Source organism: Rhagoletis pomonella, unplaced genomic scaffold (assembly GCF_013731165.1).
Source record: "Rhagoletis pomonella isolate Grant_MI unplaced genomic scaffold, Rhpom_1.0 Rhpom_scaffold_00002, whole genome shotgun sequence".
In the NCBI taxonomy this organism is placed as follows: domain Eukaryota; kingdom Metazoa; phylum Arthropoda; class Insecta; order Diptera; family Tephritidae; genus Rhagoletis; species Rhagoletis pomonella.
In genome coordinates this window covers 42,906,069-42,926,437 of record NW_023458556.1, presented here as the reverse complement: position 1 = coordinate 42,926,437, position 20,369 = coordinate 42,906,069, and the positions used below count along the sequence as shown (strand labels likewise).

The 20,369-nt window shown below is 38.4% G+C and overlaps 1 protein-coding gene across 1 annotated transcript in view; it reads right to left on the bottom strand.

Annotated features, from left to right (window-relative positions):
- Positions 1–20,369, bottom strand: part of LOC118753409 (irregular chiasm C-roughest protein-like) — a 227,380-nt gene that overhangs the window by 47,193 nt on the left and 159,818 nt on the right. The window lies entirely within an intron of this gene.

Sequence of the window (20,369 nt, the reverse complement as noted above, 5' to 3'; positions counted from 1 at the left end):
GCACAAGTTTTGGAACAGAGCTAATTATTTATCTGCGTTCTAAGATATCAATACGGCATTCAAGTATATGTATGTGCCCATTTATCACTTTAATTAGCTAATTTAGGTACTAATAGCTACATTTATTTGCCATAATATTTCAAAGAAAATTAACTTTGTTGCTTCAGTAATTCGAGATGACACTTGACAATTTTAAAAACCGCAAGAAAAAATGGCGCCATTGCCAATAGCCACTGAGCTTTGTACATAACTGTGTATAACTATATACTCTTATATGTACATACATACATACATACATACATACATACATACATTTGTGTGTACAGTTGCATGTTCCATGATGTGACAACATTGCTTTGATTTGACATTGTCGCCGCCGTCATTGTTGGCGTGACCATATGGCCAGGGTTGCCAACTTTGCTCAAAAGTGTGCCATTTTTTACCTAATTTTTTTTTTTGAAATGGCAATTAATTTTTCAATGTGGTACAAAGTGCCAACATGGCGCTTTTGAAAACTTGTAATATTTCAATATATTTTTGTGAAATCCTTTACTTTTTCATCAACTAAAATTTTGTAGTTTCTAAAGTTTTAAGTACAACTGGTTTACTTGGCATTGCAGTTTTGTTTAAGTAATGTGGTTCTTAAACTACAGCTAAATGGGATGGAAATAAATCATATTCTACCGCTTTTATTTTTCTATTTGACACTTTTTATCCCCTGTATGACACTCAATAGCTATCCTAAGTTGGCAGCCCTGCGCGTGGCATTGTTGTCAGCCATGACAGCCTGAAGTGTCACTTAGCCCCACTCGCCAGCAATATGCTCTTGGCCAAATGCTAGTTTGTGGTCTAAATGTTGGCTTTTTCCTGCAATTAAATCGATATTAGGTTGAAGAGGTCGACACACAGATGGATGGACTGACTGACTGACAAATATGTAGCAACTAATTGTAAATGACACGGAAATGTTTGGCTACCAGGCGACTAATTTCATGGCGGGGGTTACACCAAGAGGAAGCAAGAGATAAAGAGATAGAGAGAGAGAGAGGCAGAGGCAGAGGGAGGAAGGTAGTCGACTCAGTCACTTAGCTATAGAGGCACGCAATAATTGTGGTACACCAATGTGGCAATTAAACAAATAAAATATAAATTAAAATGGTGATACGGAAAAGCATTTGTATACAAGTGTCGAACAATAAGCTTGATAAAACACATACACACATGCCAGTTAAACTATAGTTATAGGCTATATGTATATATTAAACTCCTGCGCAATTCCATTTAAAGGGCTTAACAAGACATCCGATCGCCGCGCAAATACTTTCCCTCCCTTACTCTCATCGTTCGGGTCAAGTGTGAGTAAGCATAAACCAGTTTCTGCAAGCGTACGTAAACTACCGATCAATAGCAAGACACGTAGAGTATTTACTTTGCCTTCCGCAACTACTGCGAGTAAAAGGTATTTGACAGTAGAGTACTCTACTGGTAGTACTTGAGTATTTTCGAAGAAAACATACATTTGTGGCAAGAATGATAGAAGAATTTTCTGGATCGCGCATTTGTGGTATCTGAAAAAAAGCGACGAGCAAAACGTACTTTCAACTAAAATGCTGATATACATACCTAAGTACATATGTATGTATGTGCATAGATACATACATATGTGTATAGATACGTATGTATGTGCATAGATACGTATGTGCATAGATACATATATATGTAAGTGTCCGCATATATTTTTTCTCGTCACTTGTTCTGTCGCTTCACTGCAGCAAAACCAAGTTGTGGGGAAAACCCTGACGATATGCGTACAATTGAAACCATGGGTTCATATTAAATATATTTATGTATGCATGGACATATGTACATATGTTAAAATGTAGTTTCGATTTAAAAAAATCGGATGAAGTTTTTCTTTCGCCATTCATACACCTCTAATTTTAGTATTTATTAAAAAAACTCAATGAAATTCAAAAACTCTATCTTGCATTTGGGTTTACTCAATACCAATTTGAGCTGTCGCAGTGTTATCAAAAAAAAAAAAGTTATCAATAGGTAGGTTCAGAAGGCGCAGCAGTTGAGCGCAACCGTTGCTAAACAAAAATCAGTGATCGTTATGCGTCTTTTGAACGACTTCATACATTAGCTGTCAAATTCAACTCTCAAAGGTACACACCAACATGTTGTCTCAAATGATCAGAAAAATATTACGATCATCTAACACGCAACTATTCAGTTGATCAGAAGTACGCAACAACGCGTTCAGAAGGTGCAATCGCACCAGTTACTGAGCTGTTTCGCCTTCTGAACGTGCCAAATGAAAATTCGTTTCTCTTGAAATCAAGTTATATGGCTGCGTATGTATGTACATATGTATGTACATATTCCGAAATTTTTTTTATTTGTAAAGGCTCTCAAGAAAAACTAAAAATTCATATAAAATTACGAACAATAAATGGAAAATAAATTTAAGTACATACATAGATTTAAAAAGCTGCTTGAATACAAAAGTTTTATGAAAATGTCACATTAAACAACTGTCTAAATCTACGTTATTTTTTATAAATAAGGCCGTAAACATTTCCTTACATCGTCAATTTCCATATTCTACTCTTTCAATTTCACTGACCAGCGCTGCAAACGATATCAACTAGTAGGCTAACAACCAGAATTGAAATTTAATACGCAAGTACTTACCGTACTACAAGTATACAGAGAGTAGATTTGCTACTCCCTTTTGGGAGCAGCAAATATCTCTCGTACGCGATGAGGGAAAGTAGAGTACGTACTTTGGTGGAGTAATAGCAAGTACGTCAAGTATTTACTCTCTCAACGCCAAGTAGTGTATGTATGCGGAAAAAGAGTAACAATGTGTTGGGAGTAGAGTACAATGCAAGGAGTACTTAATGAACGAAATGCGGCAAATACACTTGCGCTGGACTCTAGTATATATGTATAGTCACAGCCATATGTGTGCTAGGCGTAGTGTAGGTATTTACCTACGCTGATACATATGTACATGCACTATATGTATATGGAGCTTTATCGGCAAACCGCAGAGTAGATTCTCAATGCGGCACTTGAACGCATGTTTCCCATGTTGACATGTGCTTGAACAGCACAATAGTGCATCAGCAATGCGCTTGACAAATAAGGCATGTGTGCATGCGTATTTACATACATAGGTATGTATTCAGCTGCATATCCATACAAACGCATGCATTTGCTTACGGGAATACCGCATTCCGCTACAAGTTATTGTCCTGCAATGTGACAGCAATTGAAAACTTCAAGTGTCCTTCCATTGCAATTATGTACTCCGCTAACTGCTGGGCGTACAACGATAAGCGGCATTTATTGCCTTGTTTACAACTGTAATGAGCTTTCACAATGGATCCGAAAACAATAAGCCACCCAACAATCGACCAGTCTACATTCTAGCTCACTACGTTCCTCGTCTTTGCCCGAGTAAGACTCACTGCGAGTCATACCGCCCAACTAAGCAGTTTGGAAAATTTACTGTTAATTAATATTGCTGAGACGGTCTGTCGCTAGTAGCAACAGCAAGCAGTCAAGGCTTTGGCGAAAACTAATGAACGCTTTTGTAAGCGGCGAATTAGTGAAGGCGCGTTGAGAATGCCGTTAGTAAATATTCAACTAAATACACACAACTATTCAAGCCAAACGCTAAATGAAACTTAAGCAAAACGCTTGCAGGATAATGGCAAACATTGACCGACAAGCCAATTCATGCGGAAGGACACGAATAATTTAGTTGCTTTAGCAAAAAGCTGTTCGATAGCATAACACAATAAACGTTAATGAAGGGAGTATACGCACGTTTGTTTGTAATGCACGTGGAGGTAATCTATATGAAGTTACGAAAAGCGCCAGAAGCGAGAGTTTCTATGTCGTTGCAGCACTCGCTGAGCCGATTATAAGCCCGCCTAGCCAGGAGCAGCCCACAGGTTGCCAAAGGAACTCCCATGCCGGTCTTGATCGGAGGGATGACCTGAAGGGTACCCTGTGGAGCTAATTTATGAGCTGTGATGTTTCCTGTTGTGTCGCTTTTTGCTCGGATTCAAAACCCCTTGATTTGCAAGTAATCCGAGGCGATCGGGAAATTTGCCAGGCATTCGGCGACCAGTTTCGATTGCGCCATGAGCAACCGTAGGCCACTGATTACTGCTTGGCTAGGGAAGTAGATATTTACCCTTCCAATCGGTAACACACTGGTACATAGTTAGTCGTCTGCGGTCACTTCGGCCTGAAAAACGCTACGAATTCCCGTAGGGTAGATATGAGAATTAGGTTCCTGATAACCCTGCCGTCCAACTTCAATCCATCCACCCCTTAAAAAGAAGCATTATCCCTTCGGACCCAGCCTCGGAACGCACGAATCCTTTTTTTTGCTATAGTCGAAGTTTCCAAAGATTTCCTAGTGCTCATATGCTTTTTTGATGGAAAAGCCAGAGCTTATTATCCTCATAGTGGAGCGAAATGCCGCAGCCTTGACCGCTTTGTTCACAGGTTAGACGCTAGGCATAGTGTTTGGCGCTATAGTTAGAGTGGTCGGAAGTGCCCTGCTGATTCCAACCAAGCGTGAGCCTTTGCACGCGCTCTAGATTCTTAACTAAAGGCGATTTTTCTAGTAAGTTCCAACTATTTAACATAAGCTTGATTATGTTTGCATACAGCCTTCGGAGAAAGGCACTATCTCTTCCCCAAAGCGCTTTTACAGTAATAAGTATAGAGCGATTGATACTTTATTTAAGCGCTCTTGAAAATTTAGCTTTTTGTCATTCCCAATAGCTGCACCCATTCAACGATCGCGAGTGAAACACCACCCATCGAGAGACGCGAGGAGATCTACAGCCAAGTAGATTATCGACAACAGAAATTTCACCCCATGTGAGCACTTCTTGCTTCGGAAGCAATATTTGCCCCAGTTTAGCTTTCGTCTTCCTTGACTGAGATTTACGAATGCCAAGATTCGAGTGCAATGGGTATAGTTGTTGTGCTAGGTATGCAGTTACAGTTGCACGGCTATACTCAATCCCGACTTTTGCGTCCTCGTTCAGGCACTCTGGGCAACGTGAACAACCCATGTGCGAGATACGGTAACCAATCCGATTGGATCATTGGTTCACGGCAAAAAGAGAGGATAGCTTTGGTGGGCCACTCCGACTTATTCGGTTTAAGGGCTCATTGAAGTTTGCAGCGTCTGTTCACCAGTAGGTGCAGCTGCAAGCGTGTGTCTGTCTTGGAGGAAGCGTCTCGCTATATAAACGCGTTTCAGCGGATACAGCGCCATAGTAAGTAAAAGCCTGTATCTCTTCAGTTTAGATCTTTCATGAATTGCTATTTCAAGCGCTATGCGCTTAGTTTGGCTCCGGTGCTTTATTTTCAGCGATCAATAGATTCTTCTGTGCTTTTAAAACTTTCTGAATTTTGTCGAATGTTGGAAAATTCTGTCTGTTGAGGCTAGCTCTAATGGCGTGGAGAGTGCAAGCTATGCGAGAATAAGGCTTGAAAAACATTGGCCATTATGACTTTCTGCGTGATGGCCGATTAGTTGAGATCTGCATCTACCAGAAGTATCTTAAACCAAGCACCCTTGTCCACAAACCAGCCTTTTTAGGTTAAATAGAGACTGTTCCATGCAGAAAGGAAACGGACTCTTTGTGTGTTTTCTTCTGGGCTGTTGACATTTTCTCCGTGTCTTAGTAACTTCTTCATTCCACCAATATACCGGAGTTCAAGACCGCAGTTCTTTCACTGTGTGTAGTCTCCGCACTTCGGCGCATTTTTCTCAAAATGGCGGATTCCATATATACCTACCCTAGCCAACCCAACATAACATAGTCTAAATTAACCTAAAACCTCAGTTAATCTAGACTTAATTAACTTAACTTAACTTGGTATTTTGGCCAACCTGTTATTTGACAAACTGTGTTGGCGGCTAGTTAAAGCTTAACTTACCGTAACAAACTTAAGAACCTGAATTTTTCGATGTAGCGTTATGGGCGGCAAACTGTCAAACAGCTGAAAAACAAAATACAAAAACGAAATATTTTCGCTTCTGACGTGTTGAGTAATCACTTATGATTTCCTACGTTAAGTTCAGTTAAGTTAAGTCTAGACTAACTGAACTTTAACTCTGCTCTCTAATAATGCAGTTTTGAAACTTTCTTTGTAATATATCTTTCACGAGCAATTCACCAATCTGGCAACACTACAAAGTGAACTTCTTGAATATGCCACTTCAATGAATGCCATTCACAGCAAGTTTTACTCAAAAGGTTTCGCATCAGAGCACAAACGAACGATCAATGCTCAGCTCAAGTGCTCCTTAAAAATGGAAATGGAAAAGTTTTGCGCATTAACAACCGAACAAAAGAAACAATAAAATCTGCTGTGAATAGACAAGTACATACGTTTGTACATATATGCACAAGTGCACGTAATGTAGCTGGGCGAGTTGCTAGTGAAAAGTCGATAAATTATTGATTAACTCAACTCAACTTAACGTTTACTCGTTGGTTATACAATCATTACTAGGGAAGTGTGGGCTGCCCGCCGCCATAGCTCATTACAAATGTGCTGGCAGTGAACAAACGACAGAGCAATAAAAAACCATAATAGCAATTGCAAATAATGAAAAGCGCAGAAGTGAAAAAAGAAACAGAAAATAATAAGCGAATAAAATTTATGCATGAGAAAATGTGCCATTGAGGACTTTGCGGCAGGCATTTGCAAGGTAGCAAGGATCTACGTGCTTGTGCTCGAACGACGCTCATTTTTTTCAACGCTGTCGCTGGAGTAGTTGTGTAGGATATTTATTGTCCGCACGCTCTTTAGAACGCAGCGCAATAGCTCTGTAACATTAAATGTGTGGCAACCGCAAACTTAACAATACAATGCCAACAGAACAGTTGTCCTCCGACTCCTATTCGCTGGCACACCCACACCTACATATTATATACATACGTATCCGCAGCAATGCGGCAACCATTCATCTGCATAAAAGAATTCATGACAATTGTAATGAAATACAAAATTTATATAAATGCGACGGCGATTTCCGACGCAACGTTAAATATGTATGTATGTCGAAAAGCCGCAATCGACGGAAGAGCAAAAAGCGTAGATGGCTGGCATTGAAAGCGGACAGTACGGAGGAGAATGCATGCTGCAGTGCGTGCGTTGGTGGCGGCAAATATTCTGCGGGCGTAGGCCGAGTGAACCGCGGGCAAATGAAAAGTGTGACAGTTTAAAGTACCCACTGGGGATGTACGGACGGACGCTGCACTGGTGGGGTAATGGAAACGGATGGCGCATTTGTGGTTACGTTGCGGTGGAACGTGAGGAAGCGTGAGGTTGGCAAAGGAAAGAATCAGCTGGTATTTGATGGGGCCAAGAAGAAGGAAGCGGGAGAAGTCTGGCAGTTCAGCGGAAACTGCAAAAAAAAGAAATAAAAGGAGAAAAACTGGGAAAGTACATCGAAGAGAAGAAGCAGCTAACCTTAGCGAAATAAATAAAATGAATAATGGGTAACTCGAAGAAATATGCGAGCAAAATAAAGTAGAAAGCACATGAAGTCTAATAAGTATGTGAGCAGCATAATAAAAAGAAAGGAAGAGAAAAAACGGAAATAAAAAAACTGTGTACATGTAAGTTGAAAAACGAAGCTGGCGATAGTGATTTAGTGTAAAATAGAAGGCATAGTGAAAAGCTAAGTAATAAACATTTGGCAGAGAGCACTAGGGAAGTAATGTGAAAAATTCAAAGGAAAAGCAACCAGCAGCCAGAAGAAGGTAAGAATGAAAGAGAATAAATGAAATAAAAAGAAAAAATTAGTTGAAAAAGTATTACGAGCACATCGGACAAGTGTAATAAAATGCGAAGAAAAAATAGAACCACAAAAAAAAAAAAAAACAAATATTGGGTGGAGTGAAAAGTCATAGCATAATTTTTAATGTTTTTTACAAGGATCAATCAAAAAATTATTAAACGCTTTGTACACATAGACATTGAATTTTTGCCAGCTTTCGGCAATATAGTTAATTTCTTAAAAGGAACAAAAAACACAGGTAGTAAGGCGATTTATCTTAATTTTGTATGGAACAAGACCATTTGCAATCTTAATTGCTGAAAATGGTTCACTTTTCATCACCAGTTATCATTATTTTCAAAACGCATCGTATTATTTCAGGTTTCAGCATGTTGGCATAACAAAATGAAAATAAGTGGAAAAAAGCAACGATAATTTACAAGGCGAACTTAGCACAGTGCATAGGCAACTGGCTGAGTCGGTGGGATCGTCGGTTCGAAGCCTACTGAAAGGAGTCTGATGAGGAAATGTGGTGATTTCCGAAATAGCTATCACTTCTGAATATAGTTTCAGCAGTATGGAATCCAAAGGTCGAGCTTGCTGCTTTTTTGATCGTCGTAAACGGTTTTTTACTGATTGTCATTGTTTCTGAAATCTCTCGCGCCGTTTAACGTGTATAAGAACTCGTAAATGCCTTTATTTTTTCGTCATCAAACAGGGGTGTGCCAAAGAGGGCCTCAGCATAAATCCTCTGAAGCCCGTTCTTGTACCAACAACAAGGTATAAAGCAAACCACCCTTAGAGAGAAAATGCTTGAATACTTCGATGAGGTCAAATGTCTTGGGACTACTTATACGCCCGTAGCATGGAGGCGGAAGATACGGCAAAAAAATGTCGTATTATGCCATAATAAACTGCAAGGATTGGCATATGTCAATTAGAACTTGTTCAGCTTCGGTCCTAGAGTCGCTTCAAGTATATACTCCTCCTTATATTTTTATTCAAGCAATAGCACCACGATGAGGTAACAACTCCGACTGTCTAAAGACTGCTTCTAAACAAAAAAGATGCATGCAGGTTTTGTTGGAAAGATACTAAAGTTGGAAATATGCGGATTTTCTGATTCTATAACCAAAGAGATCGGCCTTTTGGCCGCCAGCTACGGTAACCATGTGCTGAAACCAGACCATTGCGGGATCGAAGACGACGAGTTGGAATGAGAAGGATCGTTAACTACCTTTTTGGGAACAGTACCATTCCGTGGTCTGAGTTAATTTTCGCCGAGAGCCATAATTGCTGAGTGGATCGGCGGCGCCTGTAGCTGAGTGTTTGAAGGTGCGGAGCCGGACAACATATAAATTTTGGTCTAACTGCGGTCGCCCCTGGGCAGGAAATGGCAAGCTTTCGAGTAACGAAAAAGCAAATTGGAGGAGAAGCTCGGCCAAATACTTAGCAAAAGTGTAAGCGCCAAAGTGTTATTAGTATTATTTTAACCTCAATATTGCTTTATTAAATAGACTACCTGAATAGTCATAACCGACTGCGGTTTCACAAGCGCTTAATAGGAGTGACGACAAAAGAGTCAGTATGCCTTGAAGACGATGAGACTTCAGAACATATTTTCAGCCTCATTGCGAGAGTCGTGTCGAATGCAGATCGTTTTTCGAGAGTCGAATCGTATCGAAAATTTCACGTCATTGCCTAAAATTTCCACTCGACTAGTGTATTAAAACGGAAAAACTTCGCAGCACTGCAGAGTTTTCGATGATTTTCGTCGTTTACTTATTTCAGTGCGACAGTCGACAATGCGGATGTTGTCGAGCCGTACAATTTAGCCTAATTTACGACTTACGCAGTGAGGCTGAATATCTAAAAACTAATCCATTGTTGAACCATTTGTAACAAATAATTCGCCTACCAAGACACTTTTAGGATGTACTACGAAAGGTTAAGGTATCTTGTACATGCTGGGTTGGGGACTCTCTCTCTTCAAGAGGTACAAAAGATTTTAAAGTGTGCAGTGTTTCTTGTTTTTTTACACTCTGGCATCTTTGCCAAAGCTGTTGCAAATGCACGCAAGACTTTTTACGCCACCCATTACAAGGTTAGTAAGGCGAGCGGAACGGCTCAAGGAGTAGATGCTGCCTAAAAAGTCAAGAAGTAGAGGATTGCGAGGAAGCAATAAGTCAGCTAGAGCTTATCATTGCATCCGAAGATCAAACATTTTTCATTCGAATGGAAGGAAGTGGAAGTGATTTATAGGTTCCGCAGGTTGTTTTTTACACTCGTTCAGTTTGAATGGGATTGCGGACAACTCATTTCTGCTGGGAAGGAGAATTTTTTTGTTAGGATTACAACAGCACACAACAAAATAGACTTAAAATTGTCTATTGTATTGTACCTAAGTAAATTGAGTGAAATTGGCTGAAAGCCATTTTAGAGAGTGGCGAGGAAAGCTGCATGAAATCAAACTGTCGGAGTCACAATAACTTCCTTAAGGCAGTATGCATCAATGTGTTAAAATATTCAGATACTAGTATGAGTCTAAAAATTTGAAATTCCGCCGGGTTTTCGGGCCAAAGTCTGAAGCTTATATTTTCACACGCCACATAAGGCTTTTTGGCAGCTATTTTTTGGCGTAACACTTCAACGACGCTATGGAGCGACTCTAATGACCTGCCTCGTCTGCTTTTCGGGCTGTAAACGCCATTGGAATTAGTCTGCACATTAAAATAAACTCAACGAAATTTTTTTTCTTTGTTTACTGCTACATAAAGTGCTTTTCTCGAATAAACGCCAATGTACATATTTTAAGAATTCCCAAGAGTCGACGTTCGCGCGCAGCCATATAAAATGCAAAAGCTATCAAGACAAAAATTAAAATAAAGAAAAGAGGATATAAAGTGGCGAAGAAAGTAAAAAATGCCAGCGCGCACAACGACGCTGTAAAGTTGCTGTTTATTTTTGGTGAAAATTGGCGCGACATGGCAAGAAAGAGGAGTGAATTCAAGTACGGCGTCGTCAAGAAATTGGTAAAAATTCGTTACGCGCGTGATGCCATGCGCCAAACGGAAGAAAGACGCTTCGTAGTTTAATGTACAAACGTATTTACTCGCGAATTTTATACAATATTTAACCTTTTTTATTTTACTGCAACGTTCTTCCATCTTTAAAATGCAGTGACTTGGCAACAATGTCTGTCTGTGCGTTGGGAGCAGTGCCAAGCAATTCCTGGCTAGAGCGCCACACCAACAGCTAACGTCCCCAAGCAAGCACGGGGCTAAATGACTAAGTGACAATGACAGTGGCAGTGGCAGTGGCGTTGCCAATGCCAACCAGTCAGCGGCTCGGATCGCCGCGCCAAGAACTTTAGCCAGCCACTTCAGTTGGGCAATGGTGCGTCCGCTGCCAATCGCATTTGGAGTCATCGAAAAGCGCATTGCGCCGTCACGAACTTCGTCGCCATCGTCGTTGTCGTCGTCGTTGGCGCATTCAGCGTACATCGAATAAAGTTTGCCGAAGATATGACTGTCGGTGTAATTATGTAAACTAAAATATAAGCAAAGTAAATTGTGGGCTTGTGTGCCTCATCGTCTGTTCTAGCAATGTAGGTAGTCGTCGTACTCATACATACATACTTTTTGCCCGCTTGCGTACGTACTTTCGTAACGCCTGTCAAAGCCATTAATCAATGGCAGGGGAATTCAAAGCATGACGCAGCAGCACGTTGTGCACTCTCGATTCGTTGAGTATGGTGTGTATGTGAATTCGCATGTGAAATTAAGTTGGCAATGGGAGGTCGCATGCATTCCTAGACGGCTCGGCCCATGTGGCTGCCTGGCAACAGTGTATGCCGCATATACCCGGCTGGCTGGTAACTTGGCAGACTTGGAATACTCGTACATTCCTACATCCTTCTTACAACATTTTATTTTTCAAATGGTATCCAACCGGCACGCGTGCACTTGATGCGAATGCGTTTGTTACACAGCCAAGTCGCTTGCAGAGTCGTCAATGTGCTGAACGTAGCATACTCCTTTCCTTTCCCATCCTCGATTTGCTTGTTCGCCGAAAATAAATTGGAATTATTGACATTTCTGCATAATGCAGGAGCTAAGAGTGCGCATTATCGTACTCGTCGTCATCGGAAATGCTCAGCATTCTCAATGTGGCAGTGCTACTGCTGCCTCTTGGCAGCTCAAAATCAGCAAATCATTCTCTTTTTGCGAAATCATTGCAGAAAATGTGTATAATGAGCGGAAATTAAAAAAAAGAAATGTTATTCGTGATGAAGTTGTAATAATTTTGGATATCCAATTTATTGCGGAAACTGCTTGGGAGATCGGGATAAAAGCGAGGGAATTAGGAAATGCAGTTAATTATTAGAAACTGGTTTTCGAAAATAAACTATGTATGCTTATTAACAATTGTAAGGGTACGTTCACACCGAATGCCGAGCGAAGCCGTTCCGAGCTTAGTGAAGTTTTCAAATTTGCTGCAGCTATATGAAAGTGTTCATGTGTTCTGAATTTACCCCGTCTATACCGATTCCAAAAGAGTTGCGAAAGCCTAAATTTGATCTAAGAACAGAAAAGCATCAGTATCCTCCGAATGCTGCAGACGAGCTTCGAAAAGGGGTCGAGATCTCTCTCCTAAAGCAGCTTCTGGACACATATAGCAAGAAGGTCTATTGTAGTTCAAGATGAGGAGGGATTTGGGAGAATTGAGCTCATACTATAGTCTATGGGCATTTCAAAAATTCAGAATCGACATATCCGCAAGCGGTTACCTCACATCTCTTTAAGAGGACAGTGAAGCAGATGTTTCATTGGGAACAAAGGGCTGACGTTGGAAACAAGTGTTGGCATAGGAGTCCTCTTCAAAAAGTCGCCATGAGAGTAAAATTCCTGACCCGGCAGCTTGCTTGAAATGAGAGTAAATCCGATAAACTCAGGTGGAATGGAACCATCCACATAGTTGTAAGCAGATAGATCAATTCAATGGAACTGTAGCAGACGGAACGTTCAGATACATATATATCTCATTCGGTTTTTTTCCTGCCTTATTACTCTACGGTCTTGTAAGCCGAGCCTATAAGATATAGTGTAATACGATTTGCTCACCACTGGCAGTCAGGTTACTATCAAATCCCTCATCTGTGGCAAGTAATAATTAAGAACGCGATCTTATTGGGAAATGTGTGTCTTCCTTTTCCGCACTTTGTAACGCTGTTTAGACCTGTTTGAGCAGGAAGGGCTTCCTTGAACAATGACGCCGTTGGTTATCTGTGAGTTGTGCTTGAAGAGATATGGCCTGAAGCTAGCTGGCATCAAATTTTAGTTAGAAGATCTTTCTGTCAGTGGGCAGACTTGGGTTACTTAGTGCTTAGTTATCCCGTTTTTAACTTAACCACCAACAAGAGTTTAACTATGAATTTATATTCACAGTCACATAGTTAACTATGGAAATTCATATCGCCTAAAAATGTACAAATTAACAAATTAGTAGGTACTTTTCTAAACAAATTTGAAATTGGTTCCACAAAACAAAAATTTAATTTAACAAGAGTTTAACTATGGGGGCATGCTGGTTTAAACTTTTGTTAACTGTGCGCTGTCAATATCAAAATCGATAGTTAAACTCTTGCCCTAAGTCACAGAAAATTTATATTTAACTACTAGTACAACAGCTTTTCAAAGTTCTTCCCTCAAAAGCTCCCTTAAAAACATTTTCGTTTTCCATTTATTGCTTCAATTATTCCGCTGTTGCTAAATAATTTCTTTAAATGATTGTTTCGTTTTCCTTAATCCATTCATTTTCTTGACAACCTTACGACTTGAAATGTTCCAGTATTAATTACAAAATCAATGCTTTTTCCTCTAACAAACTTTTGCTAATCGATTCACAAAATGATTCCAGATATAACGACATATCAAGCAAAGACTTTTAGTTTCATTTATCACTTCCTCTCACCACCGCACGGCTCTTCATCCATATTCCATCCTGTAATGCAATCGCTGCCGAGTAATTTGTACAAGTTTTAAATTATAGCTAAAATTGCGCCAAATAAATGTTCATTTTCCTGCCATTCAACACGCGTAATGCGCCACCTTTTTGACGATACTTAAGTACCGTTGTAAGCGGAGCTCCAAAGTTTTACCCGCTCATCGCCTCACTAGTAACTTTTTACGGAGCTTCACGGCTTCTCGCCTTGCAGCGGTGTCCATCCTGCTTAGGGTAGCGGTATCAAACCGAGCGAACGGAATTACATTCTCATTTATTTGTTGCTCAACCAACTTATGTATGTAGGTAGGTACGAGTATTTATGTAGTTAGCTGCAGACTTGTATTTAGCTACCGTTGGTGCCAACAAATTAATTGCATTTCAAATTTACGAGCAGCTGAGTCCGTTTTTCTGCTACTACTACTCGTATTTTAGCTGCTCTTTTCATGCGCTACACCTTGTACCGTGTCGTGTCTGCATGTATTTGGTGCTGCCACGTTTTTTTAGTACTCAACAGCGAGCACTTTTCTCGTTTTTTTTTGCTCATTCTCTTTCGAAGTAAAAGTGATTCTGTTTTTTCTGCGCCTAATTTTCGTTGCTATTTAGTGCAACGTTGATGAAAATTAACCTCAATTTAGAATGAAAGTGGTTGGGTGGGCGTGTGTTGAAAAGAGTGAATGGTAAAACTATTTGCACAGTAATGCAACTGTGGGTGGTGGTAATTTTGGCCGATTTAGACCTGGCGGGACAATATTGGCCGAGATTTGGGGGGCATGTGTGAAAAGAGAAAGTAGGTTTTGGCGGTGAGCAAATGAAAAATGGTTTACAAAATTTTTATTGCAATGTTTCTGCGATTATAAATGGATTTGTTCTGTTCCTTTTTTTTTGATACAAGGTTATTCTGTGACGTGAGATCAACAAAAAGATTGGCACGAACAAAAGCACTTCATATCAATCGTAAAACTTTAAGAATATATTAATTTTTCAATATGTGTAATATGTGGGGTGTTATACTGAGAAATAGAATGTCCTAATCTAAACAGTTAAGAGAGAACTTTGGTTAGTGGGGCCGAAGGAAATACTGGTACGATGATTGAATGACTGTCACGCAGTAGTCCCGTAATGTAGGATTGAAATAGGGGGCAGAAGAGGCAAGGGAATGGTTTCACCCGTAATAAAAATAAAGAGCTTGAAAAACGCCTAATTCGGTTAGAACTTAACAACTTACAGAATACCATAGCCACGGTCACCTGAGTGGAAGATCGACCTATCTCAGAAAAATTTTCAAGAACGCTCTACTTCAGAATTTTATTGAAAGATCCCCTTTCTCAGAATTCGGTTCAAAAAGCCCTATCTCAGCTGGAAATACAGTGCTGAGAGGGCGTTTTTCAAATAAATTCTGAAATAGGGCGTTCTTCAATGAAATTCTGAAGTAGGGCGTTCTTGAAAATTTGTCTCATAACTTCCCAAGCATTACTTTAAAGTGTATCGCTTTTGTCAAAGTTCTTAAAATCTTTTAATTTAATGTTTTTGGGCTAAATTCATTGTTTCCAAAAACTTTCCTTAATTCGTCGTCAACATGCTTACGCTTCCGATAAAAATGCACTACTATATGTCCACAGTAGAAATTACACCAACACACGACTTTAGCAAATTAATGCAAAAGTTAGCTCGTCGTTTTCTCAAATACTGGCGTGTGACTTTGCAACATTGAACGTGCCAGTGAACCATAAAATTGGCTTATCCACTGGCCAATAGCGAATGCCAATACGCCGGAATAAAACTGTGTTGTTGCCTCTGCACTTTCTTCTTCCACTTCCCGGACGACTGTGTACGATTTACCACGGGTTGCGCTTATAGAGTGTAAATGGGACAGAAATGAATGAAAGAAATGAAATGCAAAAAAAAAAGAGAAGACAAAAAAAAACTTGAAAAAGGACACTACGTCGAAATAAATTTGAGTATTGTGCATTGACTGAAATGTGCGAATGACGCTGGAAGATTTAGGTCACTGCTTAAATTTACAGTGGTCGCGAAGGTTTACAATGTATTTATGTACGTACATGCTCGTGAATTGAAGGTAGAGGAGGCAAGCTTATTACGTAGATATGCGCTTTGTTTAATGCTCTTTTCATAGGTATGTACGTACATACGTACATACATATTGATGCTTATTTTTTAAATTACTTCGCGTGTGCTTTTTTTATTTTGGACTTTCGTGGTCACTTTTGTTATTTGCTTTTTTTTTTATTTTCGGAGCTTTTCTTTTGGGTATGAGTATTTTTTTATGTCTGTGAAGTTGGAATACGGTATGACGCAAAACGACAAACAAAAAGTTGTTCTGAGTAGCCTTCCAATAGTTCTAGAGCTCTTCAAAAGGAAAAAAAAAGTTCTGGATGTTTTGACAAAAACAAAATGCTTTGAAAATTGTGTATGCCAAATTCACGCAGCATACGACATGTGACAAAAAGGCAATTAAAAAAAAGTTCTGAGGAGCTTTTCAATAGTTCCAGAGTTCCTGAAAAGGAAACAAAAAGTTCTGCAAAATTACGCCGAACAAAAAAAGTTTTTTAAAAAAGTCGAAAATGTTCAATGTTTGAAAAAAATAAAAACTTAAACGGTTCTGAGTAGCTTTTTAAAACGTTCTAGAGTTCAAAAAAATTACGATGAAAAAAATTTTTTTCAAAAAAGTCGAAAAAGTTAAATTTTTGAAAAAAATAAAAATGAAAACTGTTCTGAGTAGCTTTTCAAAAGTTCTAGAGTTCCTGAAAAGGAAAAAGAAAGTTCTGCAAAATTAAGCTAAAGAAACATTTTTTTCGAAAGATCAAACAATATACAATTTTTGGAAAAAATAAGAATTATAAATGTTCTTGAGTAGCTTTTAAAAAGTTCTTGAGTTCCTGAGAAGCAAAAAGAAAGTTCTGCACAGTTACGACGAAAAAAAAAATTTTGAAATTGTCGAAAAATTTAAATTTTTGAAAAAGATAAAAATTAAAAGTGTTCTGAGTAGCTTTTCAAAAGTTCTAGAGTTCCTGAGAAGGAAAGAGAAAGTTCTACAAAAGTCTGCTGAAAAAAACATTTTTTTCCAAATAGTCAAAAAATAAAAATTTTAGAAAAAAATAAAAATTGAAAGTGTTCTGAGTAGCTTTTCAAAAGTTCTAGAGTTCCTGAAAAGGAAAAAGAAAGTTCTGCAAAAAAACACCGAAAAACATTTTGTTCAAAAAATTCGAAAAAGTTCAATGTATGAAAAAAAATTTATCTAAAATGTTCTGAGTAGCTTTTCAATAGTTCTAGAGTTCATGAAAAGGAAAAGGAAAAGGAAAGTTCTGCAAAACTAAGCCGAAAAAACCATTTTTTTCAAAAAGTTGAAAAAGTTCAATATTTGAAAAAAATTAAAATTAAAAGTGTTCTGAGTAGTTTTTCAAAAGTTCTAGAGTTCCTGAGAAGGAAAAAAAGGTTTTGCAAAATTATGGAGAAAAAACATTTTTTTCTTCGAAAAAGTCGAAAAAGTTAAAAAAATATAAAAATTAAAAGTTTCTGCGCTTTTTGGGAAAAAATGTTTTTTCGTCGTAATTTTGCAGAACTTCTTGTTTCCTTCTCAGGAACTCTGGAACTATTGAAAAGCTCCCAAGAACAATTTTTTATTTGCCTTTTTGCCACATGTCGTATGCGGCGTTAATCTGGCATACACAATTTTTGAAATTTAATTTTTTTTTTGTCAAAATATCCGGAACTCTTTTCCCCCTTTTCAAGGACTCTAGAACTATTGGTAGGCTACTCTGAACAACTTTTTTTTTGTCGTTTTGCGTCATACCGTATGCCAACTTCCTAGACATTTTTTTTTTTGCAAATTACGAATTTCAGCCGCCTTATTGCCGCATTATTTTCTCCTGTTTTCACTTGAAGTTAATCCAACTTAAAGTGATTTGCTTTTGTTCTCATAATTATGTCCTTCAATGAAGCTGATTGCATGTCTACTAGTGGCAGGTGACGCTTCTCTAAGCTTAGTCATGCTGAGTAGGTTATTTTATTTAAGTTGTTAGTAAGAATATAAAACCAGTAAATAGGTATAAAATATGAAGGTTATTGAATGCGGGATGAACGTTCACAACTGCCTACACATACGCCCTCCCACATAAGTATGTACATATGCACATACACCTTCATATATGTAAGTAAGGATATGCTTTAGTAATCAATATCAAATAACATTGAAATAATAGCTATTTGTGTACTATATATATGTATATCAACTATACACAAACACACGTAAATACGTGCATACATATGTTTATATTAGGGTGGTCCAAAAATGCATGTGAAAAAGTAAAGTCGGAATTTGTATGCTCTCACCCGACAGGATGGTTCTAACCCAAAATAATATTTCCCTATATTGATATTTTAAAATAAAAAGTATTTAGAGGTCGCTCAAAGCGCTCAAGTTTTCCATGTATTTTATATGGGAAAAAATCAACTTTTCGTAGAAATGGTATTGAATTTTTGAAAATTAATAATTTACGATCGGAAAACTCGGCTTCTCTTCAGGAGATTCCAAGTAATAATACCCGATTGTTTACTTAACCATTTTTTTATAGTAACTATATTTTATAGGTCTGCCAAAAATCGCCAAAAAATCCCGAAAATGCAATGGGGCACCAACAAAAAATCTCTAGTATTAAAAAATTGTTAAAGAAATAATTTCCGATCGAAAAATGTTTTTAATAATTCTATACCATTTCTACGAAAAGTTGTATTTTCCCCATATAAAATACATGGAAAATTTTGTGCGCTATTTTTTGACTTCCAAATAAAAAATAAGGGGTAAATTTTTTCGCGATAGAATCCTAGGAGGTGAGAGCATTAAAGTTCCGACTTTACTTGTTTTGGACCACCCCAATGTATATACATACATACACAGATGCGTACAATAATCCCATAGCTCAAGGACACAGTAGTATGCTTAATAAAGATGAGTCAGTGAATAAGCGGCAAACATTATGATAAAATTAAAAGCTAATACTAACAAAGCGTATTATTTGCTAAATCGTACTGTTGCTGAGCATACTCGTAGCTATCTGTGCCTCAAGGTGAGGTGCGAATTGAGTACCAGTATACGTACATATGTATGTATGTACGTATTTATGTAGGTGCACACCTATATGGCTGTCGTTTAATTAAGTGAATGGATTAAGACCCTGCAAAAATTTGAGGACCAGGTGGAGCACTCGGTCGTAGTTCTAAAGTATGTGCAAAAGGACCAGGTTGCATACTAGAAACTTCCCTGAAGGAAAGATTGGCCCAATTGCTCGAAAAATATAGTCGTAGGTATAGTAGCTTTGTATCTAGACCAAAGATAGTCCGAAAATATAAAGCAATGTAATGTAAAACAGGTGAATTGTCCTAAAAGTGTTCCGAATGTAATGCATAAAGTATGAGTTTTGATCTAAAACTGGTTACAATGTCATGCAGTAGCGTACAACAATTAACGACTAGCTATATGTAGGCACTTAGCCAACAAATTTTCATGTGCGACATTGGCATGCAGAGAGAGTATCCGCTTTGAAAATCTGAGAACCCCGGTTCGAATCGCAGCTGGCGCAAGTTTTATTTTTGTTTTTTTTTTCCCCCCCAAAACTGGTTACAATGTAATGCAGAAGCGGACAATTGGTTCGAGCCTAGGACATTCAATGTTAAATGTAAATAGAATTTTACATGTTGTCGGACCAAATTTTGGACTAGTTACAATCACTTGCAGTCTAGTTTGTGGTGTGCTCTAAGTCTATTCCGAGATCCTACAGGGTTGTTATACTGACCTGGACCACTTCAAACGTAAAAAACTTATATATGTGTTGAATACAACCTCTTCGTGGCCCATCGGAAATATGATTCGGCTGCCGAATGTGCCATGATCCTAAATAAGTAGTTGTCTAGGTGGTCCAATGTTATGCAGCGTTGGACCAGAGGTGGTCAGGTCCAATGACATCGCAATGTTAATGTAATCATATTTTCTCCATATATTTGAACATTTTGGTTACTAGTGTTGGTTACAGGGCAGCGTGGTCCTGTACTATTACTATTTCACCTAGTCCCACTTTTTGCAGGGGAGCGTTAAGCTCGCAAAACACACGCATTTACATTAATATGAGGTTTTCATTTACATATAAACATACATAAATATACATACATATATACTTATGCATGTGGATAGATGATTATATATCTACATATGTAATTATGCAGCCACATTGTGGGTGTCAAACATCAAATTACATTAAATTGAAATCGATTGGTTCTCAAGGATCTGCAAAATTTTCTGCTTATGTGAGTATAATTTTATACTCATATGTCTATAATTGCACGTACAGATTTATAAATGTATGTATGTACAATGTACATTGTATATGCGTATGTGTGTAAGCTGTTATGAGTTTGATAGAAAGTGATTATTACGAGCAAATGATACCGATTGCAATTGGAGGCAGATGGGTTTGCGTTGCACAATCTCATAGTACATACTACAATTCGCTTAGTA